Consider the following 24,236-nt stretch of genomic DNA (forward strand, 5'->3'; position numbering starts at 1 on the left):
TGATTCAGATTTTAATTCAGGCAAAGTTTCTCTTGAAACCAGCTTCAAAGTTATTTTTCCTGAGTAAGGAAGTGAATAAAAATTACGTATATGGGTTTCAGCAGTTGTACCTGCATATTAGAGCAATTTCCATGCAAACAAAGATATACAATTCTGCTTTTTCTTTCAAGACAGCAGTAAATAGGTCAGGAGAACAACAGATGTAATCTCTTTCTTACCCTTTCCTTTAAATGAAACGTGTCACTTTTTGAAAAGGAAAAAATTACACAAAGGAAACAGAAAACACAGGCAAAAAAAAATCTTTAAAAAAATTAGTATAAACAAACTGGGGAAAACATGTTTATTCTACAATAGTAGGTCCTCTCACAGCAAAGTAAAAACCATAGCAATTCATATTAAACACTGAGGTATGTGTTTCTTAAAGGGCTCTGTTTTTCAGAGGCTGAATACCTATCATGATGCAGGAGTTGCCATGGTACAATAGAAACAATACAATTTTCAGCTACTGAAGTGGTGGAGAAGTGGAGTTACTATGCCATGCAGAATATAAATTCACAAAGAAAATCCAATACTCTGGACCGATTTCTGCTCTCAGATGTACTGACTTCAAAGGAAACCCCCCTCCATGGATCTGAGAGTAGAATTTGGAACTGTTTGTATCTTATTAATTAAAGGGACTTAAATATGAATAATGAAATAAAAAGGAAAAATCCTATACTGAGACTTGTTAAAAGAACTTCTTAGGTCATTGGAGTGCCTCACAAATATCAACAGACCTATCCCACTTCTCATCATCAGACACAGTATTCCTTCTGAAATCTTTTTTCCCCTTCAGGTGTCAGAGACTGTTCTGCCTCCACCTTTAATTAAAGGGACTATAAGCCTAAACATTCTCTCTTTAATTTAGCCCCTGATTCGGTTGAACCATTTTTTTTTCTTTTCAATTTCACTGTAAGGCACTCTCAGTTCACGGGACACAGCATCATGGGCCATATTCTGTGCACGGTGAAGTCAATGGCAGACTCTGTCAAATGTCTGATCTGGCCTCACATTATAGCAAAGAAAATTAAAAAAAGATTAACCCCTCATTGCCCTAAACCTCCACAAAACAAACAAAACCACCCTTAGTCCCAAGCAGAATTTTGACTGTGAGTAGGAAGAAATGCCAGAGACTCCTTGCAGTCCGCTCGGGACGTCACTATTGTTACTGATTTTACATGGAAGGTGCTCAGCTAGCATGATGATGGGTGGCAGTGTAAAAGCCTAAGATTTAGATAGACGGATTAAACTGTTTACTGAAATTTATCTAGGGCCTGGTCCAATTCCAACTGAAGTCAATGGAAAGACCCTCATTGACTTCACTCTGCATTGGATTGACCTCTAGATCTAGAGCCCAGCACCCACAATTAGCTGATTAAATTCTAATTTTTTTAAGTTATTAAGATTTTAAGCAGTAGTGACAAAATGGCCTATTTTTCCTGATGAGCTTAAACAAGGGCATCAAATGACTGCTGGAGAAATAAGTTTTCATTACAAAAAACAAGAACAAAAATAACCCAAATCCTGAGTCTTTTGCTCTTTTCCTTAAAAATCTCAAAATATAACCCAATTCCTAGGAAAGTTCTTCAGTGGAAATTGTAGTTAACAGGACAAGCTGTTTGTAAATTAAGACACAATCAAAGAAAAAATCTTCTTACAGTTTTTGGCGAGATCCTAGGTAAAATAACAGAGTGGGAGACAAGAAAGCTAAGTGGATTCACGTACACAATGCAGGGATTTCTCCCTTCTCGGCTGCTCCTCAAGTGCTACAATACTCCTCCTTCAGGCCTTGTGTTCCCTTCCTGGGGGCACAGGAGAAGTGCAGAGGGTCTGGGAAGGTGGGGCGGGGGGGAGATTCAGCATGGTGCTGCAGTGGAGAAAGGGGATGCCAGCAGAACAAGGGGAGGGGGGAAAGGCAGCTGAGAAGGGGTGAGTGGAGAAGAAAAGTGTGGAAGGGGCAGCTGAGCAGAGTGGGCTAGAAAAGGGAAGCAAAACAGGTGGCTTCAGCAGACTTTACAAGAAAGCAATAGGTGCCCTAACTGTTTTTGATGATTGTCTCTGGCAAACGAAACCACACATTTCTAACACCACAGTGCAGTATCGCAGCAGAATCAAACTTAGTCACTGGCATCAGATTAAGAACAAAGTAAGAACTGTGCTGCAATACCCCAGTTCTGTCAGTTGGGCCTTGGTTTAAAATAAACATTTAGCCATATACATTCAAAAACAAATCCTGTATTGAGTTTGTCTATCTGAAAGCAAACAACACTGTATATAGAAGAAATAAGAAAAATATCACTCAATAACCATGCTCAGAGCTACCTGTGGGAAAAGCCAAAGCTTATCTACCTGGCATGGTAGTTTAAGTTCTCTAGAAAGCTCTGAAACATGAGTGATTCATGCCAAGTTCAGAGCAACTGGTGAGAAGGGAGGATCGCTGCAAAATTACATAGAAGCCATGTAACACCGAGAAGTAAATTATTATTATTATTTTTATTACAGTTACCATATCCCCTGGCTGCCCTAGTCATGGACCAAGGTCCCAGTGTGCTAGGTGCTGTACAAACACAGACCAAACAGATGGTCCTGATTATATACATTTTTGCTTTAGTTTTGTAAGTGCCTAAACAAATGGAAAATTCTTTGCTAAAGTGGAAAGGTTAGAATGCATGGCTGTAAATTCAAGGCTATATTCTTACAAGAACTTTGGAGCTAAAGAAACTACTTTTAAAGAAGCAGATAATTTAGAAGTAACAAGAAACTAAAACATTGGAAAGTATGAAAATTCAGTTAAAAGAGTGAATTATAAAATAAAAATAGCAAAAACTATAAAAATCGATGCAAACGTCTCATTGGACAATCTCATCCAGACGACTCCAGTAAGCCCATGTCTTTTCTCTCCCCCACTTTCTTTTAATTTTTTTGCTATAAAGTGACAGATGGTTTTTTAGATTCTCATGAGCTCTACTTTTAGGATATTATAAATTCATGATCCCTTTTGTCCAATTCATTTAACATTTGGTAAAAAAAATTCTACTTTAGGCCCAAAATTGAGACCTATATTTGTGTATTTTAGAAGAGGAGTGAAAAATCCAGCTTTTAATTGCAATTTAGCTGCAACTTTAAGTTTGGAGCCACTAGTGCCACTGCCTAATGCATTACAGATTTAAAAGTGTTAGTGGAATTTGCCACTTCGAATTTTCAAATTGACAGAGTTTGTGCAAAATGGCAGAAAGAATCAACTGATCGGTTTAAAGTGGAAGGCATCAGAGATCCAAGAATAAAGCATCATCTAAGTCAGCTATTGTTAAGCAGAGTCCCAAGTCCTGCCAGCCCACAATACATTGCTCTGCCATTGACTTCACACTGGACTTCAGCTCTGTTTGACAGTTTACAGGCTTTGGGCCCTAAATTACAGCATTCTCCTGTTGAATCCCCTTCACACAGGAGGCAGTATTCTCCAGGGGCCAAACCCTGAAATCTTTATTTAGGGCCTAACTGTGCCCCCACACCTTTACATGGCTGTATAGTGCAGGCTGGGGGGGGGGGAGGAAGGAAGCAGCTCCGATTCACTTTGCATGGTCCCCCAAGAGGGGCCCCAGAACTGCCTTGGGTGGTACAGAGTAGCTCCCCGAAGGAGAGGAGTGGGAGTAGGTGCAACAACTGTTCCACCTCGCTGTGCACTAGGCAACCCCAAGTGAGTAATATACTGCAGCCCATAATGAGGGCTCACTGAATGCACACCCCTCTAACAAGTCCCTGAAGCAGAATACCTTCTGCTGGTTGCTTGGGCTACATGGCTCTGCACTGCCCCTTTATTATGGGCACTGTTAGCACAATCTAGCCCTCAGAATTTGCTCCACCTTACCTAGGCAAACACTCATTAACTTCATTTGTCTTCCTCTAACTTCAGTGGAACTGAGCCCCAGATTCATCGACACTGGATCTGAGACCTAGATTAATGAAGCCTGGATGCAAAAGGCTTGTAATGAGCATGTTGCCAGTTTTCATGTCATAAAATCAAACACTTGTGGGAGGGAAAAAAAGAAGGAAAAGAATGATGAGAGGACCAAGATAGGTTTTGTTTCTTAAATTTCAGCTGTTCTGTCAGCAGTAAGCAATCAAATGATAAAAGCAAAGAAATGCACCATGAAAGCTTTTCCCAACGCCAACAAATAATGGCGGGTTCTTTCAGTTCTTTCCTGTTGTGCCCTTTTGTACTGTCATTTGTTGTCATTTCTTGTGTCATTTATTTGGTCTAAGCCCTTTATCTTGGTATTGGATCCAGAGAGGTGAACCCTGAGCCTGCACTGAAACCTATGGGTCCAAGAACCCACCCACAGGGATCCAACTGCTAGATCAGGACCTTAAATTCCAAATTCCTCATAATAAGGTCTTTGAGTCCGTTACACTTACACCAGAGTTGTTAGAAACAGAATTTGGCCTCTTGTGTTTTATTTCCTTGTAAAGTCCCATGCACGCCTATGACAGTTCATGAAAAACAGAGAAACCCACTTAGATATTGGGGTACCCCAACATGCAAGAACCATAATTCAGAGGTGCAGCACAGTAACATTACATTACAGATTTAAAAGTGTTAGTGGAATTTGCCAGTTCAAATTTTCAAATTGTGTGTCATTTAGCCATATTTGGTTATACCTACGTGAATATTTTAGTGCTCATAAACGATGCTGGATTGACAGCCCTTAAGACAAATGTCCTCTGTCCACAGAACAGGTATAGTACAAACAGCAGAAGCTAATTTACCTCCACCTTGACTAGAGAAACTCCCTCTAGGGTTCATTCTCCATTTGGTCTTTGGCCCCTATGCTGAGCTACTAACAAGGTTGCCAATTAGTGTCAAATGTGATAGTGTTTTCTGTGACGCAGACACCTGTCAGCTAGGAACTGGACTGAGACCAGCACCTCACATCACAGTCTGTAGACAGCTTGATGTTAGTGCTTTGGAAACTGCATATGCTCAGAGCCCCTGTGCCACTTATAAAAACGTGCAGCTTGCGAATTTGTATTTCTCCTTGTTACAAATAAAAAGCTTAAAGTCTCTTCACAGAGCTTTGGATTTCTTTTTCGTCTTTAGGAGATTTGTGGTTTTAACAGCACTAATTTCTATTTGCCAACCTTGTCCTTATAAATGAAGATGTTCATTAAATTAATGTTAAGCGATAAGCGCTATAATTAGGACACATTTAAAATACAGTACATCTGAATCAAAGACTATCCAAGATGTTCCCTTTCTTATTAAGAAGTAATTTGAATGAAGACTTAGTGCTTAGTTTAAGATGGATTTTTCCTCCTCTCTGAAAAAAAAAAAGTTTATTTATGCAATGTACAGGCTGAAGCATACATCGCACGCTGACTAGTTCCCGCTATTTTACAAATTCATTGTAGTGCAAAGCTTCTCCTTAGCTACCATATTAATACTTAGGAGGCAATGCAGAGCACAATGTGTGTGTAATTTTCTGGGGTGAGGGGCAGTAAATGAAGGAAAACAAAGAAAACAAACAATAGTGGGTTGGGTATAACTAAAGGCTGATTACTTAGGAAAAGAGAACAAGATGTCAATTTGATGAGACGTTCCCCAGTTTAGACCTGTTGTAGTTTATTCTAAATCGCGAAGGGCACAAACTAATTAAGGAAACACTTTCTGGACTAGAGTCCCTTCAAAAGGTCTTAATGATGGTGAGAAAGCATAAGTATACCATGGACGTTACAGCAACATGAAAAGGGTTGAATTCATCCGTGGGGTAAATTCTATTGAGTTACCCCAGGGATTAATCTGGCCAGTTGCATTTGTCTGTATTTGAGGCCTGACTCTCTGCGTTTAAAGTTACATGTACGCATGAGGGGAATATTGGCAGTGTCATTTTAACACATATTGCAGGCCAACATTTGAAGCACCTGTATTGTCCAGTAGGGATGTTGCCAGCAGATGCTGCAGACACTTTATATTCAAAAAGACTTACAGAGAATCAGGCAGCATCGAGGGCATTGCATTCTGACTTCCCCCTATGTATATGGTCCCCAACACACTGGTATCCATGCACCTCACAACCATTCAGATATTTACCCTCACAAAACCCCTGCGAGATATGCTAGTGCTGTTAAACCCATTTTACAGATAGGGAATGGAGGCACAATGAAGTGATTTGCCCGAAGTCACACACATGGAGTCTCTGGCTCAGTTGGAAATTAAGCCCAGTTCTCTTTAGTCCTGGATAGCATTCAGATATCACTAGCTGGGGAAAGGATCACAATAACTAATCAAACATCTCACTTGCATGGGATGAATCCCCTAAAGGCCGCCAAGAGATACACATTCATTAATTAGGCTCCATGCCCCTCGCCACTCAAGATATCGCCCAAAGCCCATCACATCAGTTGGCAGACTAGAACCACCTCTCTGACCTTTTCTCCTTCTCTCATCCCTTTTCTGGTGCCAATGCAGGGAGGGCAGAAGTGAGAAAGAGCCACAATCTGTACCACTGCCATTTTTCATGGGAATCAAGAAGCTCAAATGCATGACAGTTCCACTCGAGTAGCGCTGCAGCCCCTTCCTCACATGTACCAGATCCCCTTTCCTGTCCCTGCACACCAGGCCCTTGCAAAGGGTTCCACACTGGCCTATAAATACAGGGCAGGATTTGCTGCTGTATTTTTATTTGCTCATGATTTAAAAAAAAATAGCGCAAAAATTCAGATAAAAATAAAAAAAAAATCAGAGTATTTCACTACTTCCAGCGTCAAAGGAAAGGAAGAAAAAAAAAGTCGTTTCCTTGCAACCCTCAGACATTCTAGTGCACTGGCCAAAAGGTCTTCCTATGCCACTGCTTCTCAGTGCTTCCACTCATAGCAGCAAGCTGATTGCCTCAGGGACTGAGTCCCATTTTGATCAGCTGTTCTCTGTCTGAGCACAACAGTGCCACAAGATGTGATGCAGTTTTTCACTCATCGTTCTAATTCCCTTCAAAATCCTGCTTAATTTTACACAATTATGATTCGTTTAAAGGAATGAAGGTTAAGTTTTCATAGATTTGCACTGGCCATTAGCCACACAATCTCCATTGATTGTAATGTCGGACATCTGGCTAAAACATTGACTAATGCTTTAAAAACGTCACCCTTCATAAAGACAACACCGGGGCAAAATGTTTCTGCATTAGGTTGAACAATAACCTACTATTACCTGTGCCCTCCGTTCATCATCTTCTTGTGGCAATTCAGGGCCCATTTTGGCTCTCACACTCACACGGGTGAGTAAGTCAGGACTGCCAGTTTTGAAGTGAATGGAGTCACACCAGTGTAGCAGGGATAAGAATCAGGGCCTCTAAAGTTTCAGTATGCAAGATCACTCAATAATTAAGAGGTTTGGCCTTGGCTTTCTTTGCTTGGTTACTGCACTATCATTTAGCTTTCTGCCAGCTTCAGTCTGAAGCAAACACTCAGCCAGACACTACTGAGCCATGAATGGTATCTGCTGTCAGTACAGAGCACTTGTGTAGACACCTGTTTAGAAGGAGGTGTGGCCAAACATGAAGTGTTCCCAAGACTCATGCTGTAAACTGTGGTCTGGATACTGTGTCAGACAACTTTATCAACTACCCTTTGCCTATGCAGTTACAGTTTTGCTGGTTCTTGTTCTGCCCCTACTCCTTTCTGGGTTGTCCAGAAACACGCAGGAAAATAAGCCAGGAAGAAGAATAAAGCAACAGAGAAGGGAAAAGGAGGAACATTCAAAACTTAGGCAACAAATTATTGAAGTTATGACAAATTAAAAACAAATCCCTCAAAGGGCAAAAAAATATATTTAACTAAGAATGTAAAATAAAGCAGAATTCAAAAAAAAAAAATCTCTCTGCAAAAGTCATTGCTGCTGCAACTCCATTAATGAAAGTGGAGTTGCTCCAGGAAAGAATCTGGCCTCATATAGTAATAAAATTGCTTCCATTTAGGTGAGCTGTCTTGGTGTAACGTAAATGCTGGAAAGTGCAGAAATACCCATCATCACCCTGTGGAATTCATTGTGCAGAAGGCCAGAGAGAGAAATGTGTTGGCTAGAGGACTATGCTATTACATAAACATTAACAACATTGCATCATATCTAAGCTATGTAAGATGAAACTTTGATGAGAGTAATGCGTTAAGGTGTGAGCTGATAGCCCACAAGTGTCAAGAAAGAATTTACACACACAGGTCTGCATGTTCTGTAGTGGCCTTAAGTGCACTGCTCTCAGTTTTCCGTTTCATCTTCTACTGAAGCACTGGGGACTGGCCAATATCATTGAGGCAAGACATCAGACAAAACAGACTAATGGTCCGGCCTGGTATGATGTTATGTTCTTATGTTGTGAAATGTAGCTAACATTAAATAGAGTCAGCAATATTCAAAATACCCTTTGTACTTCAGTGGCACTATATAATTATAGAGGTAGAGCTGGGTGGGGGTTGAAGAGATGAGACACGATCACATTTGCTTCTGTACTTTCCAAGTTAATAGTGCCAAGGCATCACAAGGGAGCTGACACCTACATGGAGCTGTGGGTCACTGCCCTGAAAGCTACATAATGATACAAGTCTGTGTTGAGCAAGGCACAGAGATCTGGTTGAAATTCCCACATGTGGACTATCCTAGTCTCATCTTTCCTTACAACCGCCTCAAAAGGGTTTGGAGAAGTGGCCTTTTCATACGACTTGAAGTGGTTCTTGAGTCAATGGGACACAGGATAAAGCCTTCAATTTGCAACACTACTTGACAGAAAAGGAGCATTTTAAGGGTCTTGGTGCAGAACTTTTAGATCCTTCAGCTGCTTTTGCCCAGTGTTACCATTTTACAAACTGTAAGATGGAATAAGGAAGAAAGAAATATGGAATTCCCCCTCCGTGATGGACCAGTGCCACATGCTAATACAAAGTTGCCATGAGGCACCTGCAACAACAATATAGTCACTGTGGCATTAAAATTATCCTAAAACCTAGAACAAAATCTGTACTAATTCAAAGACTGTAAATGGGGCCTGATCCAGTGCCACTGAAATCAATGCAAATCTTTCTACTGGCTTCAATGGGTGCTAGATCAGGTCCTTGAGCGTCAAAACCAACAGCTAACATATTCATCTAGACCACTTGTTAAAATGAAGACCTCTTTTCATATCACCTAGGAAACAAAATCAGCATCTTTTACTACACAGTCAAATGATGTAATGAAACAAACTATGTAAAATATATATAGTAAAGTGAAGGAGCCTGGAGTATCCTGAAAAGGCTAATGGTGATACCTGTTACGTTCCAGATTCCTGGGAGCTCTCAAATCAAGGAACTGACCCTGGATAGTGAAGTCCATATACTGTGAGCTTCATTAATCACATCTGCATTTACACAGCACTGACTGAAGTTCCAAACTCTTTTCCCAGCATGCACAAGGCTCAGAGTAACTCTAGGGTGGATCCTCACTCCTTAGGTTGTTCCCCTAAAGTACTGGTTAAGGTTCTGGAGGATAGGCCCCCAGAACATTGCAAAGCCAAGGACTGAACCAAGAATGAGCTGGACTCTGGGATATAAAACCCCACCATACCTGTGAAATATGTTCCTGTTTTATTCAGGTAAGAGAGCTTAGTGCCTGGTCATTAGTATTCTACATAACTGAGATCCTCGGCAAGCCTGGAATGTCTGTAAGTATAACAGTGTTTCTGTGTGGGTTACAACAGTGCATCTGTTCTGAGTGACAACTGCGCTAGCCCCCAGAGAATTCTTCCAAATGAGCCCCGCTTGTTTGTTTACACACAACACTACACCCACCATTTGAATCCAATTGTAGAGGATGTCTGAATATCTAGAGAAGCAAAATATTTTTAGCTTTCTTTTCCTCTAAACGTTCACTGTGTGTGTTTTCTTTTTTGCATCTGTGGTTCATCTGCTATTTGGAGAAGCACAAAGAGGAACACTTGTGATAAGCACACTACAGAGAGGAAGAATGGTCTTGTAGTTAAGACACTGGACTAAGACTAAGGAGATGTGGGTTCAACTCCTGGGTTCCTACGTTACTGGGTAAATCACTTCATCTCTTGTTCCTCAAATCCCCATTCATAAAATGGGGATACTACTTTCTTTCTTCTACCTTAGGCCTGTCCCATATATGTAGGCTATAAGCACTTTGGGACAGGGACTCTCTTTTATTATATGCATGTACAGCACTTAACACAATGGGGACCAATCTCAGTTGGGGCCTCTAGGTACAACTGTAATATACCTGTAGGCTGGTGGACTCGACCACCAGCCTGGGAAAAATAATCAGCCACGACCAGTTCAGTTCACAGCCCTGGCCTCTGTTTATTCTCCAAAATTTGAAAAAAAGGAAACATGGAGTGACAACATTATGCTACAGTCCTGTTCTCAACCTAGATTGTGGGGGCCCCTGGCAGCTTAATGGTCAAGACCTTTCCCAGACTGGTGGGATTCAGAGGGCCTCTCACTCCAGAGCCACCCAGAGGATTCAGGGGGCCTGGGGCAAAGTGGGGGAGCTGCGGTGCTTGTACTCACCTGGCTGCAGTCCAGGTCTTCGGCGGCATTTCAGTAGCGGGGAGCCCTTCAGTGGCTACACATCTTCGGCAGCACTGAAGGACCCCCTGCCGCCAAAATGCCACCAAAGACCCGGACTGCCACCAGGCCAGGGGTCACAGGGCCCCTGCAGGGCCCGGGGCAAATTGCCCCTCTTGCCCCCCCCCCGGGTGGCCCACTCACTCCCTCACAATCCTCTGCTACAGTCACAGGAGAGTATACTATCATCTCTCTTTAGCTCCTAGGTTCCCTCAGGGAGCTAGGGCCCTCTTCTATAAATCCTGCCTGGTAATCATCAGACCCAATCACCAGATGTTGTCCAGGTGGGCTGGATGATTCCCAGCACCTGCCTGCCAGGCTCCTCTCCAGAACAGGGCTGGCTGCTCCCCAGCTCCCCTATCTTTTAAAGGGGCAGAGTGCCCTGTTACAATAATGTATAAAGAATAATGAGATTGAATGTAAACAAGTGGTACATATTTGGAAGCTCTTATAAAGCTATTTAACAACTTGCATTTTACCACACAGTCACTTCTCTCTCCTTCATTTATTTGTTCCTGAGCACACATAGGCAGATCTCTGCAACTGTAGAGGTCTTTCCAATCCATGACTTTCAAATGGACATTGCTACTGCAATTCATCGTCTAAAGATGGCACAGCACCAAGTAGAAAGGGAAATCACTTCAGAAGATGATCGAACTGGTAAATATGCCTGATGTAAAGTCTCTTTCCTGGAATCTAGAAATGTGCTACTGAGGAAGCTGTTTTCTACACTGTAAAATGGGAAAGAGGCTGATTCTACTTCAAGGAAGAGTCAGTTCATCTAATAACAGCGATGTGGAATGTATGTTTACCCACATGATTTAATCCTGACCAATTCAGCACCTTGCAGTGTTCAAGCCAGTATGCACTTTGGAATCTAGTTAGCAGTTTACTACCTAGTTCTACTCTTGCAATCAGCTTGTGTGTGCAGTATGCACTACACACAAGCTTTGTCCATGACAGCTAGTAAAGGCTCCTCAGTATAAGCAGAAGAGGCTTTGCGTGCTGTGTTTGGAGTCAGAGCTCTTTCCCTGCTGGCTCTGCGTGGATGCCTTCATGCGTCAGCTTTGCCTATTCACTGTCAGACACCATCAGCCTCCACTAGTCACAGCCCTTCGTCCATCTTTCAAGCCCAAATGCACAAAAAGCAGATAACTTAGAGGTTGAACTATGAGCCCCTCTCGATACTAATGAAAGAGTAAACTCCGGGTACCTGCAGAGTTCCAGATGCTCTTAATAAAGATTTTTGTCAGCGGTTTTTCCTTTCGTACATAAAGCACCTCTCAGAACACCAATATCAGATATCATTATGGCAGTGCTCATTTCTCTACCTAACACAGACTTGGACTCACCAAGAGGAGGAAAGAGCCAAAGACCTATGGTATCTTGATCCATAAACAAAACGGCAGTGAAGTAATTGAAATATACACACTTTTTTGGCTGCCAAAGGCATCACCTCAGAACACTGCAGAAAAGGAATTTAGGTGGCATAGAAACATAATCCGTGTAACTGTCCTTTAGAGCAGTATACTCCCCCATCCCTGAGATCTGAACCACAAACGGGGCAAATCCTGGAGTCATCATTCTCCATGTAAAATTCCCATTGAGGTCCATTGAGAGTTTTGCTTCAGTAAGGGATGATTGAAAGCTGAGTAATGACCTTCAGATTTGGCCTGAATTTACAAAAGTGGCATTATGCACAAACTCATCTGCACCTTCTTGCCCGTGGCTTCCTACTTTCCACCTGAGTGCTTGGGCAGCTGTCAGAACCCCGGACACGTGTCTGCACACACACACACACACACACACACACCGCAAGACTTTTAAGTGATTCCTGCCTGACACTCAAAAGAGCAATAGAAGTGAAGCTTGGGTTATGTATCTACCCAATGCACGCTGGTTCTACAGGAGTGCTGTGAAGACGGGCTCCAGGAGCCAAACTGCTCATTTTGGGAGCAGCAGGAAGGAAAGCCTGCCTAAGTATGCCCCCAATGCACCCCAATTCATCCCACCTCACCTGGACAGACTTGCTCTGTCACGCTCCCTGCAGCCAGCCCACATCCCTCCACTACAATGTTGCAGGCTGCCTGACAAAAGCTTCGTATCAGTAAACGAGGCCAGAAACTGCCTTCTGAGTCCTGGCGCACTAGAGTATTTTACACTGGGTTTCTAGTGGATGTTTTAAAAGAAATAGGTAACACCACACCCCAAAAATCAATAGAAAAGTAACATGAATACTTATATCAAAAGCACTGCTGGTGCTTGAATCTTCTCCTCCACAGCTGCTGTCATCTGGACCAGACTCTCCTCCTCTCTCTACCTGATCAGCTTTGCAACTCATTTTGAAACTCAGAGGAAGATGCATTATATTTCCTTTCCCTTCAGCTATCAATACGTCTTCCAATTTGCTATTATTTATTATTTAACTTTTCAATTCTGTTATTTTTCAATTACTCGATAAAATGCTTTGGAAAGCAGTTTGTATGAAGGATGCTATGCAAGATATTCTTGCATTACAAATTTGTTACAAAAATAACACACACGGTTCTTTACAGTGAAGGACAGGAAGAAAGATTGTGATTCAACTTCCATTTGTTTGCCTCAAAATAGCACTTTTTGACTGAGCACAGCTCAGAACTACTAGAAAGAAGTGTATATATGCAGCAAGTGGCCTTTAGTTTCTCAGTAGAACCAAAAATTGTATTGCTTTATAAATGAAATATTATACAGTATGAAAAAATGTAAATCAGTCAGAAAGAAATATGTAAGGCTGCAAAATCACAGCAGTTTGAAGTTATTACACCATCAAAAATTTCCGCTAGCATCATACTACTAAGTGCCCTGCTTAGACCTGGTTTACTCCAGAGACAAATTTATTTCCCAGAGCCAAAAGTCAGACACTCAAAATCAGCAACAACAGCAATGTTCTGTTTCTTGATTCCCCGCAGCAGAAGGTCACAGCTCTGAAGGACTGGTTTATTAGGTCACATAATATTTTAGTTTTCATTATGTATAACCACAAGAATTGACCTGCCACCCAAGATTATCATTGGCAAAGACTGTATTGAGGATGGACCATATCCTGCAGACCTTTACTTTGGGCTAGATCATGTCCTCTTGATGTAAAACTGGTTCTAGGGGGAATGATCCCAGTACTTTGTCCTTACACAGGCAATACTCTCATTGACTAAAGCAATCGATTTAAGTGGGAGTTCTGGCTAAGTAAGCGGCACAGTATGAGTGACTGATACATATGGGCCCAAATCCTTGGCTCCAAACCAGTCTTTGTACACCATTCCAGGGATGCAAAGGGGCTGGAAAGCCAGCATAGCTGGCCAGCAGGGGATTTCCCCAGGGCAGGGTAATGCCTGGCTGGAATAGGAACCTTTGAGGCACTGCCTCCTGTACCTCCTCTCTCCAAGCCCCATGTGCTGGGGATGGGGTTGGGAGAAACAGGGTGTGACTAGCATGCTACTGTAATCCCCAGTCAAAGACCTGGACCCTTGGACCATAGTTATATCGGGTGAAATCTTAGTTGCAATAGAGTCAATGGGAGTTTTGTCATTGGCCTCACTGGGGCCAGGATTTCACTCCATTCTAGCCTCTAGCAGTGGCTCTCAACCTTTCCAGACGACTGTACCCCTTTCAAGAGTCTGATTTGTCTTGTGTACCCCAAGTTTCACCTCACTTAAAACTACTTACAAAATCAGACATAAAAATACAAAAGTGTCACAGCACACTGTTACTGAGAAATTGCTGACTCTTTCATTTTTACAATATAATTATAAAATAAATCAATTGGAATATAAATATTGTACTTACCTTCAGTATATAGCAGAGGTGGGCAAACTATGGCCCGCAGGCCACCTCCGGCCCGTGGGACCGTCCTGCCCGGCTCCTGAACTCCCAGCTGGGGAGGCTAGCCCCCGGCCCCTCTCCCACTGTCCCCTCAGTTTTGGAACACCAATGTGGCTCTCGGGCCAAAAAGTTTGTCCACGCCGGTATATATAGTATAAACACATCATTGTCTGTATACAATTTTAGTTTGTACTGACTTTGCTACTGCTTTTTATATAGTCTGTTGTAAAACTAGGCAAATATCTAGATGAGTTGATGTACCCCCGGAAGATCTCTGCACACCCCCGAGGTACATATACCCTTGGTTGAGAATCACTGGGCTAGAACAGTCCTGAGGCTGATCTAAATTACACCAGGCACAAGGACGGCACAGAACTGGTCCTATGGTCAGGGTGTGACACGTAGGAACTGCACCAGTGCTTACTGAGTACAGGTGACTGAGCTCATGAATTATCCCTCTAATATAGCGCTACAATGCTATGCACCTTAAACAGAGCCAACACCCAGCGTGTAACATTTACAGTGCAGTGGTGCATTTACATCACGGTGTCTGTGAAACTGCTGAGACTAACTTTAAATGAAATAAATTAAAAGAAGCAGGTAAGTGCATTACATAAACTCTGCAAATAGGTAGGGAAAAGATGAGGTACAACTTCAGTAGTCCCTTTACATCTAGCTTCTTCATTCAAAACCAGCATGTCAGAAAAACATATAGTCAGCATAACTGCAACAGGCTCACTTTATCAAGGGAAAACCATTGAGTAAACACAGTCACACAAAGCCCAGGACTTCTTATAAAACTGCCCCGATGTAGGAATATTATACATCTGCAACTGCAATTTTGATAGAGTCTCCAGTGGTTTTCATTTTATAATATACTCTTTAACAGTAACACTGCACAGCGTAACACTGTTCCCTTTCATTGTTGCAATATATGCTCTAAATCACGCAGAACTACTATGATGTGGTTCAGCAGAGTAATGACAGTAGGTACACACTGGCCTGTCTACTCCTGGAGATATCGGTTTCACTAGTGAGCAAGTTAACATTTGTTTCTGTTCTCAGCTATAAACAGGTATTAGCCCCTAGTGGGGGATGAGCAAATCACAGCGTCTGTATTGCTTCCATCGGTCATGAAAGAAGTCCCCTCTGCTGAGCCTACAAGTAACTCGCTACCTTTGGTAAATGGCAGGAAATGTGCAGATTTTCAGCTCTGCCTAGCCATTAGGAGGCCAGAGAGGATTTTAAGGGAAATTCCAGATAGCTCAAAACAGAAGTAGGAAAGCATACGTTAAGATTCATTCCAGTCTAAGCTGCTGCACCATTCTGCGGTACTATTTGTATAAAATAATATACCTTGCCAAATCAAGAATATTGGAATTATTAACGCTAGGAGCATTGCTACACACAAAAGCTATTCTCTGCCTTTACCTTTGTGGCAGTGATCACCTATAACTGCAAAGCACCATCACCATTCAGTGCTCTCACTCCCTATGCTTTCACCCTTCTTACTTTATTAGCTCTTCAGACAGAGCTGCAAAAAGAGAGAATGGGCTCAACAAAAGCCAGCTAAACCAATAGCCATTCAAGGGCAGGTCTGCCTGCTAAATGAATGCAGATGCTTTCACTGACAACCTTATGTTCCTGCTCTTCTCTAAATACCTGTTTCATTTTAAAGATGCATGGGTCACATCTCAAGCTGGTGTAAATTGGCATAGCTCCACTGAAGTCAGCTATGGCAATTTACACTCATGGAGGATTTGCCCCATGGCTGTAACCCATCTCCCATTTCACTTCCTATCCACAGTCCCCACCACAGTCTCCATGCCATGCACTTATACACCTCCAGCTTCATTTCCTTGGCTCAGAAATGGGCAAACAGCTGCTTCCGAAGCTAACAGAAATGCTGCTCCTTGGCTGGCAGTAAGATGTGCTCTTGTGTAAAACAAACAGCTGTCTCCCCTACACAGACCACATGGAGAGTCGTGATTTAACCTCTAGCTGTATAGGAAAAAAGTATTTACCACTATTTTAAAACATCTTGCGCTTCCTGGATTGTGACCTCTTTGTGGCTGGGACCAGATCTTCCTGTATGTGTCGTGTGTCTGGGTGCAATATGGGCACTGCCAGAATACAAGTTATTTGCCAATAAATCTTGCTTTGTGACAAATTACCAAGCCTATTTGTGACTAACACCCACATTTTCCATGGCTTACAACTTTACCAGGGGCTGACATTTCTCACTCTTGTTTCCAGCTTGGAGGCGATTCTTGTTGTCTGCATGAGAACAACTAGTATTTTCCCAATGCTAAAACAGTGCTCAGATTCATTTTCAGTGCACACTTAACAAAACTGGTTTCGATTTTAAACTCCAGGCTTGACCTGTCTGAGATCTACAGCGGAGGAGGATATTGGGTATGTTTGAAAAAGGAAAGTTAAGAATTAACCAAGCTGTGGGTGAGTGGAAATAGCACACCATGCATGTACCAGATGTTATTTTAAGTGGGTGCAGAGGGTTAAATAATGCCTCCCTCTCTATCCCTTTCATATCAATCCTGAGTACCAGTCTAAGGGCTTGTCTACACGGAAAAATTTACCCATATACACATACTGCTGTGGTTATACCAACATAATTCCTCTTATTCCAGAATAATAGTATCTGTGTAGGGAGTTACACCAGTATAATTACACCATTATTACAATGCTGGTCAGTTTCCCAGTGTAGATAAGCCCTTAGTGAAGAAGAAATGCTTCCACCCAGCCATTTAGCAGCACTAGGGCCACAGTAATCCCTGTTGTCCCTGCACCTCCACTCTGTGGGAAGCTATGTTTGTTGGATCTGCATGACAGCAATCCTGTCCTGTCCCACCCCAGTCCTGACCTGAGCCACCCTGCCTCCCCTTCAGAACCCAACAGTTCCAGGCACTCATGCCATAACCCTGCATAGTTCTGTGGCACACATGGGGTGTCTCCTGCATCAGCTACTCAGATCTTGCTCTACTTTCCTACGCACACGCCATCCAGTTCTGTTACCTGGATGTGCCGCACAGCCACACAGGAAGGTACAGGATTTGCCATTGAGGGAAGATATCTAGATACACGCACATGCTAATATGTACCTATACATAACCACCTGCACACAGCTCTTGAAGCTCTGAGTCTGAACCCATCACCCTTCCTAACAAGCTATTCTAACCCTGCAGAGTCTCCTCCTATTTTAAAATCAGTAGCAGCCCCTAGCAGGCCTTTTCTTCAGGATCCCGGCATCACGAATTTCATGTTAGATGTTCTACAGAGCAGAGCAAATGCATAGGCCTCAGTTAAACCCAGCATTTAAGTCCATACTTAAGTCCATCCCTATTCAGTAAAGCAACTTCAGCATTTATTTAAGGTTAGGCTGGCTTTGTGGAACAAGAATGGACTGCTGAATCAGAGCCTTAGGGAGTGCTCAGGTTTTTAAGCGACTGTGTAATCTATTCATCACACAGTCAAACACGAGTTTGTTTGAATGTGCGATTGCTAAATTGCACTTTAAATTTCCAGACATTTGTGCATGTAAAATCTTAGGCCTACTCTAACTTAACTTTTTGCACTTCCTATCCCTTTTTTAGGAGTTTATCTTCCTAATACTCTAAGAATATACGAAGCCTCACTCTTTGACACTCATTGCACTTAAAAATATATAGGGAAAAGCACACTAAGAATTGCTGTAGCAAACAGATAACACAATTGGGAATAGTGTGCGTTTAAAATATTGCATAACGATAACTGTTCTCAAGGTAAAGTGAAAAAACAAGTGAAAGAGACTCTTAGCGCCCCCAAAATTCCTTCCTTCTTCACACTTGCTGGAAATCCTGCTTTTAAAAATGTTCAGATCGAGGTTTAAAAACTCTGATTTTGTTACAGGGAAAAATATAAAACATTCAAGCCTGGAAGCTTTAGCATGCTTGGAGCAGGGGAATGGATAAAGCAAATATAGCTGACCACACCTTCTTTTTAAGATGTATTTTAGGAGACAGGGGTCCGTGAGGATCTCCCACATTTCCCACCTAAGCGTAAATGCCTGGATACCTCAGTTATCACTGCCACACAGATACATAGACAGATTAATGGAACTCAATAGATATTCAGGTAGGATAAACTGTCCCCTTCAAATGCTCTGCATCAGAGTGACTCTCCACTGCAGACCGTCAGTGCAGCTCTGCGCATCGAGCAGAAGAAATTGTTCAACAAATTCATAAGGCGTTCTCTCCCCATCGAGACCAGCATGCTACTTCCCCACCACTTTGGCCACAAACATGGATCCCCAGTGTGGGATTGCATAGTGCTGCCAGTATATCCCCCAGCCAACCTCAACAGCTTCTGCATGCTGTAATTTGCACAGAGAGCCATTCTTTTAGGAACACAAGATCTGCTGCACTAGCTCAGACCACCAATCCATCAAATCAAGTATTCTGCCACCAGCCCTGGGTAAAACTTGACACTACTTTGGAAGGTGGAAAAGAAAAGCATAATACACCTAATTCTTCAATGCAACACACTGGGGAAAATGTACCTTCCTGATGTTCTACATACCACAAACATTCCAAAACAGGTAAATTTACAAAAAAAGCAGATTGGACACGTCTGTGTGTGTGACGATTTTCTGATACACCTCTACCTCGATATAACACGGTAAAGCAGGGCTCCAAGGGGGCGGGGCTGCACACTCTGGTGGATCAAAGCAAGTTCGATATAACGCGGTTTCACCTATAACGTGGTAAGATTTTCTGGCTCCCCAGGACAGCGTTATATCGAAGTAGAGGTGTATTATGTATCAGTGGTTTGCTTTCATTCCAATGCCTGTTAACACCACCCAATTGACTAACAACCATAATATGAATAGGCATTATCCACTTAAAATTTTACTTGAAAAAACACCGCAATGTTTGTTTGGCTCCAGATTTTGCTCACAGTACCTTGCACTTTTTTTTGTTACATAATTTGTAGAGTGATAGCATGCAGGCTTTTCCCATGCTCCTTTTTGCTTTAAAATAGGTTAAAGCCAACAGCTCTGCACACACTGGAAACCCTAATAATAACTGTACGCAAAAAGAGGGGAAGCCAGGAAGGTATTTAGTAAGGAAATCATTTTCTCTTCCATTTTTCACTAAAGGATGGTTAAAATAATAATGACAATTATTTTAGACCATTAAGAACAATCTTGGCAATGTCCTTTTGTATAAATTATACAAATAACTCCCATAGCCATTCTTGGATATTTCTCTTCTTCATGGTGTAGCCTTGTCTTGTAGCTTATCACTCTCAGTACTTGGCATCCCTTTCGTGCCCTTCTCTGGGTATTTTTCAAAGGGGTGCAAAATCTTTTTAAAATGTAGTGGCCAAAACTGAATATTTGACCCCAACCTGGAAATAATCAGAGAACTGAAATAATATCTCATCACAACATTCTTCAGCATCTATTTTCCTGCTCCAGCTGAGCCCTGAACTGGCCTTATTAAACTGCCTCTACAGGCTGTAGAGATGTGTTTATATGGGTATCCATCATTACTTCAAGATCCTTTTTCATACTGTTGCAATATAGTTAAGCCCCTTCGTTTTCAGTTGAAACTGATTTCTACCGTAAAAATCTTGGGTTTACAAAAAGTATTATTTGTTTTTTTCCCAATTTTCACCCTATTTTTGAATCATTCAAATATATAAAAAATAACTTGTTTTATTGGGAAATACAATATATTGCATGAGATATATGTATTACGGTATACATATCAGGTGGCAGGGATAGCTTGGTGGTTTGAGCCTTAGCCTGCTAAACCCAGAGTTGTGAGTTCAATCTTTGAAGGGGCCATTTAGGGAACTGGGGTAAAAATCAGTCTGTGGATTGGCCCCCCCTTTGAGCAGGCGGTCTGTGTGTATATGCAAACCTGCCTGTTGAAGTAAGACTATGCATTAGTCTAGAAGATACACATAATAAACAAAAATGTACAGATGAACCTCACATCCTGGATGTACACATATCAAGCTATTGGCAGATAACAGTTTAAAGACACACTAAAATGGGAAGAAAATGAAAATCTGTAGCCAAATACATTTCAGAACACAAGGAAGTATTCAAAAGTTTAAAACAAGAAAAGGATGAAGTTGAATGTATGCACTGCAAATGTGTGGCCTACTTATTAAATGTAAATATTTATAGTCTAATAAGTTCTAAGTCTTCAACAGTAAACTGTTTATTCAATTGCAAAGTTTTATTTCAGAATCAGAGATGGCATTGTGTTTTGAGTTCTGTTTTAGTTCTGCAGCAAACCACAGTGAATTCACTTATCAAAGCATTAATCTACCGAATACTTTTCCCCCTGCCCTTCCGTCCACCAAAATAAACCCCAACATTTACCCAGAAAAAATTGTTTTTTCCACCGATTTTCCACCCTCTCCTCCCGCCACGTAGATAGCGCTATGTCAGTGGGAGGGCTTCTACCACAGACATAGCTACCACCTCTCGGGGAGGTGGATTAACTAAGTCAGCAGGAACGCTCTCTCCCAGCAGCTTAGAGCATCTTCATTAAAGTATTAGAGCGATGCAGCTGCACCAATGCAGCAGTTTAAGTGTAGATGTGTCCTAAAGCACATATATTCTTCACAGACTACTCTGGTTTTCTTCTAGTGGCCTCTCTCCATTCACCATGCAGAACAATCATAAGGATCGCAATTTTGACACCACTTCTCTTGTTTTCCCTACATTTGATATTGCAACCAGCTCCTTATTTGCTCCTATATTTAATCTTTAATCCATAGAGCTGACACATTTTCAAATCTTTCCACACACATGGTCTTCTTTTTACCACTCTTTCATGTCATGCTTAATGGAAATACCAACTTTTACCCCTTTCAACAACAGAACTCCATGTATCCAAGAATGCCACTGGTTACTCTAGAATTAATTTGGCACAGAAATATCAGAAAGAAATTATGAGCAAAGTTGCTATTCTTATGTAATTACTATTATGATGAGACACTTTTAAATCCTAAACTGACACATTGATCTGTTGGATGTAATAAATATCACCAAATAAATGTACTAACACCTTTCCAGGTCCAATTAAGAGAAAAAGTGGAAGTTCTCATATTCTCTTTTCATTCAGGTATGTTTACTTACTCCAATCTCAATGTAGCAAAATAAATGTGTGGTATGTTAAGTGCATATCCTAATGCAAAGCTATTTTTTCTTTATTGACTGGCAGGTTAATTATTTATGATTAGGTTCAAGGAGACAATATTAAGCAAAAATTTAAATCAGAAGGTAATTTAATTTTTCTGCACATATGGGGCTTTATCATCACACTAGTCAGATACAATAGCCCAGAAAAATACTGATGTTTTAGAAATGGCAAATTAATATTCAGTCAAAAAGAAGTGATTACAGATGTACAGTCTTCGTTTACTACAGTATTTTAAACTAGAGGACTGGATTTATCCATCACTGTATGTGCATGTCTTTCATTCATCATTTTCTGCATCCTTGACAGACTGAACTCAGAAGCTACTTATTTGTAAGGCAGCGTATGGCTGCTCTGCTCACACAACGTCCTCCTTACTAAATGGATCAGTGCAGGCATCTGCTGCAGGAGGCAGCTAATTTTCTCCTCCACTACATACGATGGGATGTGTCACAATGAGTCCTTTCATGTCAGATAGAGATCAGATGGCAGAGAGAGAAAATTAAGATGGAAATGCACCATTAAAAGGAAAAAATGTGCTGGTGATATTTGCACTTCTCAATGGCACAAAGCCAGTGGTTTTCACTTTATCAAACACTTATAACATGACTGATGGCTTGATTGTCAGCAGGCATAAACTGATGTAGCTCTGTTGACTTAATTGAAGCTGAGCTGATTTACTCCAACTGAGAATCTACCCCTGAATATAGTCTCTTCCTTGATTAACTGGTACAACTGGTCTCTACTCTATGCTGCAATGAAAATATTTAACTTTTTTATATGGCAAAGGCTAGCAAGTTGATGATAATGGATTTAAAGAAAGACAGTGAAGCTAAGGTCAATGTCACCATGGGTGTAAATACACAAAGCATTTTCATGATGGCAATGTGTATTAAAAGACTGTGAAAAGTTATTTTCTCCTCTCTAAGCAGATGGTGAAAATGATGTAATCGAATACATGACAAATACACATCTGCAGCTAAAGATCATTGCCTCTGGGCCCACTGGGGATATCCAATTGACCAGTTGACAACACAGCTGGTTTAATGTAGCATTACTAGTAAAACATATATGGACACTTAAAACTAAAAGGTTAGATCCTGCAATCCCTCGGTGTACAGAGCTCTCATGGACTTCAACAGAAGTTCTGCTTGCAGGATCAGGTCCAAAAGAGTTTAAACAACATGGCCGAACAGCTCACATTTCTAATCATGCTGTATCTCTCTTTCCTTGCATGGCCGTTATCTACCAAATCTACCAAGTCTTCCAGAGCAGATAGACATTCTCACACTCTCTTCTTGTACATTCTGACAGTTATTCATTACAGCTCCCAGAATTTCAACACAGACAATGGCATGATGCTTTGCAAAGAGAGAAGTAGAATATTAGATACAGCAGAAGTGTGAGTTCACAGATGCTATATAAATAACTGCTAGGATATGCTTGTTTTCAAACCAATCATGCATTATACTTTATATAACTATGTTCTGCAAACCCTACCCTGGCATAGTCATATGGCCCTGTCCTGCAAATCCTTATACATGTATTATTACTCATGTGAGTAGTCCTCGGAAGTCAATAGGTATTGCTCACATGAGAAACATGACATGAATGTAGAACTCATTGCAGTACTAGGGTCTCAAATTGTTCAGAGTGAGTAAAAAGTAGTTAGCTGTCATTTTCACCTACAGACATATTTGGTGGTGTTTTCAAAACTGCTCAGCATGAAATGCAGCTAATCCTGCTCTCACAAACGCCAAGGGGAGTTTCCTCACTGACTGCTAAGGGAGCAGAGCGGGGGCAAAATTGAGTGCTTTTTGAAAATTCCACACGTTATGGAAACTTGTTATTTATACAAACCCCTCCAAACTAAAGTAAAAACATTATGTAAGGTAAATTTGCTTCAACAACTAAAATAAAGTAAATAGCTACAAGAGCTAGTTACAGGTTCGCTAAACTTTTGGTACAGTTACAAAAATTAAACAAAATCTTCTGAAAATATATGAAAGAGAGTAGCCATATATTTGCTGTCAAAAATGCGCTTGAATTTGGGGATTATGATGGAACAAGATAGCTGCCCCTTTGCCAGGCTGGCAAAGTTTACTTTTCCTAGGCTGAACCTAGGATCCAAGGGGATGCTAAAACCTTAAAGATGGTGGCCTGGGGGGGGGAGGGGAGAGTTGAATGAGCTGTCAGCAGCAGCTAGGGGGGAATCTCTAACACAGACTCACAGGTTGCAACAATGCAGTCTGCTTTGTCCAACTCATAGGTGGAGGTAACTGAGCTGAATGGAGCTCACTAAAGCTTGCAAGGAAAGATTAAGGAGAAGCCAGGGGAAAATATGTACATACGGCTTTTTATCTTATCCCTTTGTACTGTACCTTTGGATGAAATAAATAAATAATACTTTGTTTTGAAGAAACTGCTTTGGTTTCACTAGAATCAGCTCGCTGGTCTCAGACACTCACAAAAAAGGGGCTTACAGGTGCCAAACACAATTGTGCCTGTCAG

At 41.5% G+C, this 24,236-nt stretch overlaps 1 protein-coding gene across 1 annotated transcript in view; it reads right to left on the bottom strand.

Moving 5' to 3' along the window:
• The window catches only part of PHF2 (PHD finger protein 2), a 143,582-nt gene that overhangs the window by 85,313 nt on the left and 34,033 nt on the right, over positions 1–24,236 (bottom strand).

Source organism: Gopherus evgoodei, chromosome 7 (genome assembly GCF_007399415.2).
Source record: "Gopherus evgoodei ecotype Sinaloan lineage chromosome 7, rGopEvg1_v1.p, whole genome shotgun sequence".
NCBI lineage: Eukaryota > Metazoa > Chordata > Testudines > Testudinidae > Gopherus > Gopherus evgoodei.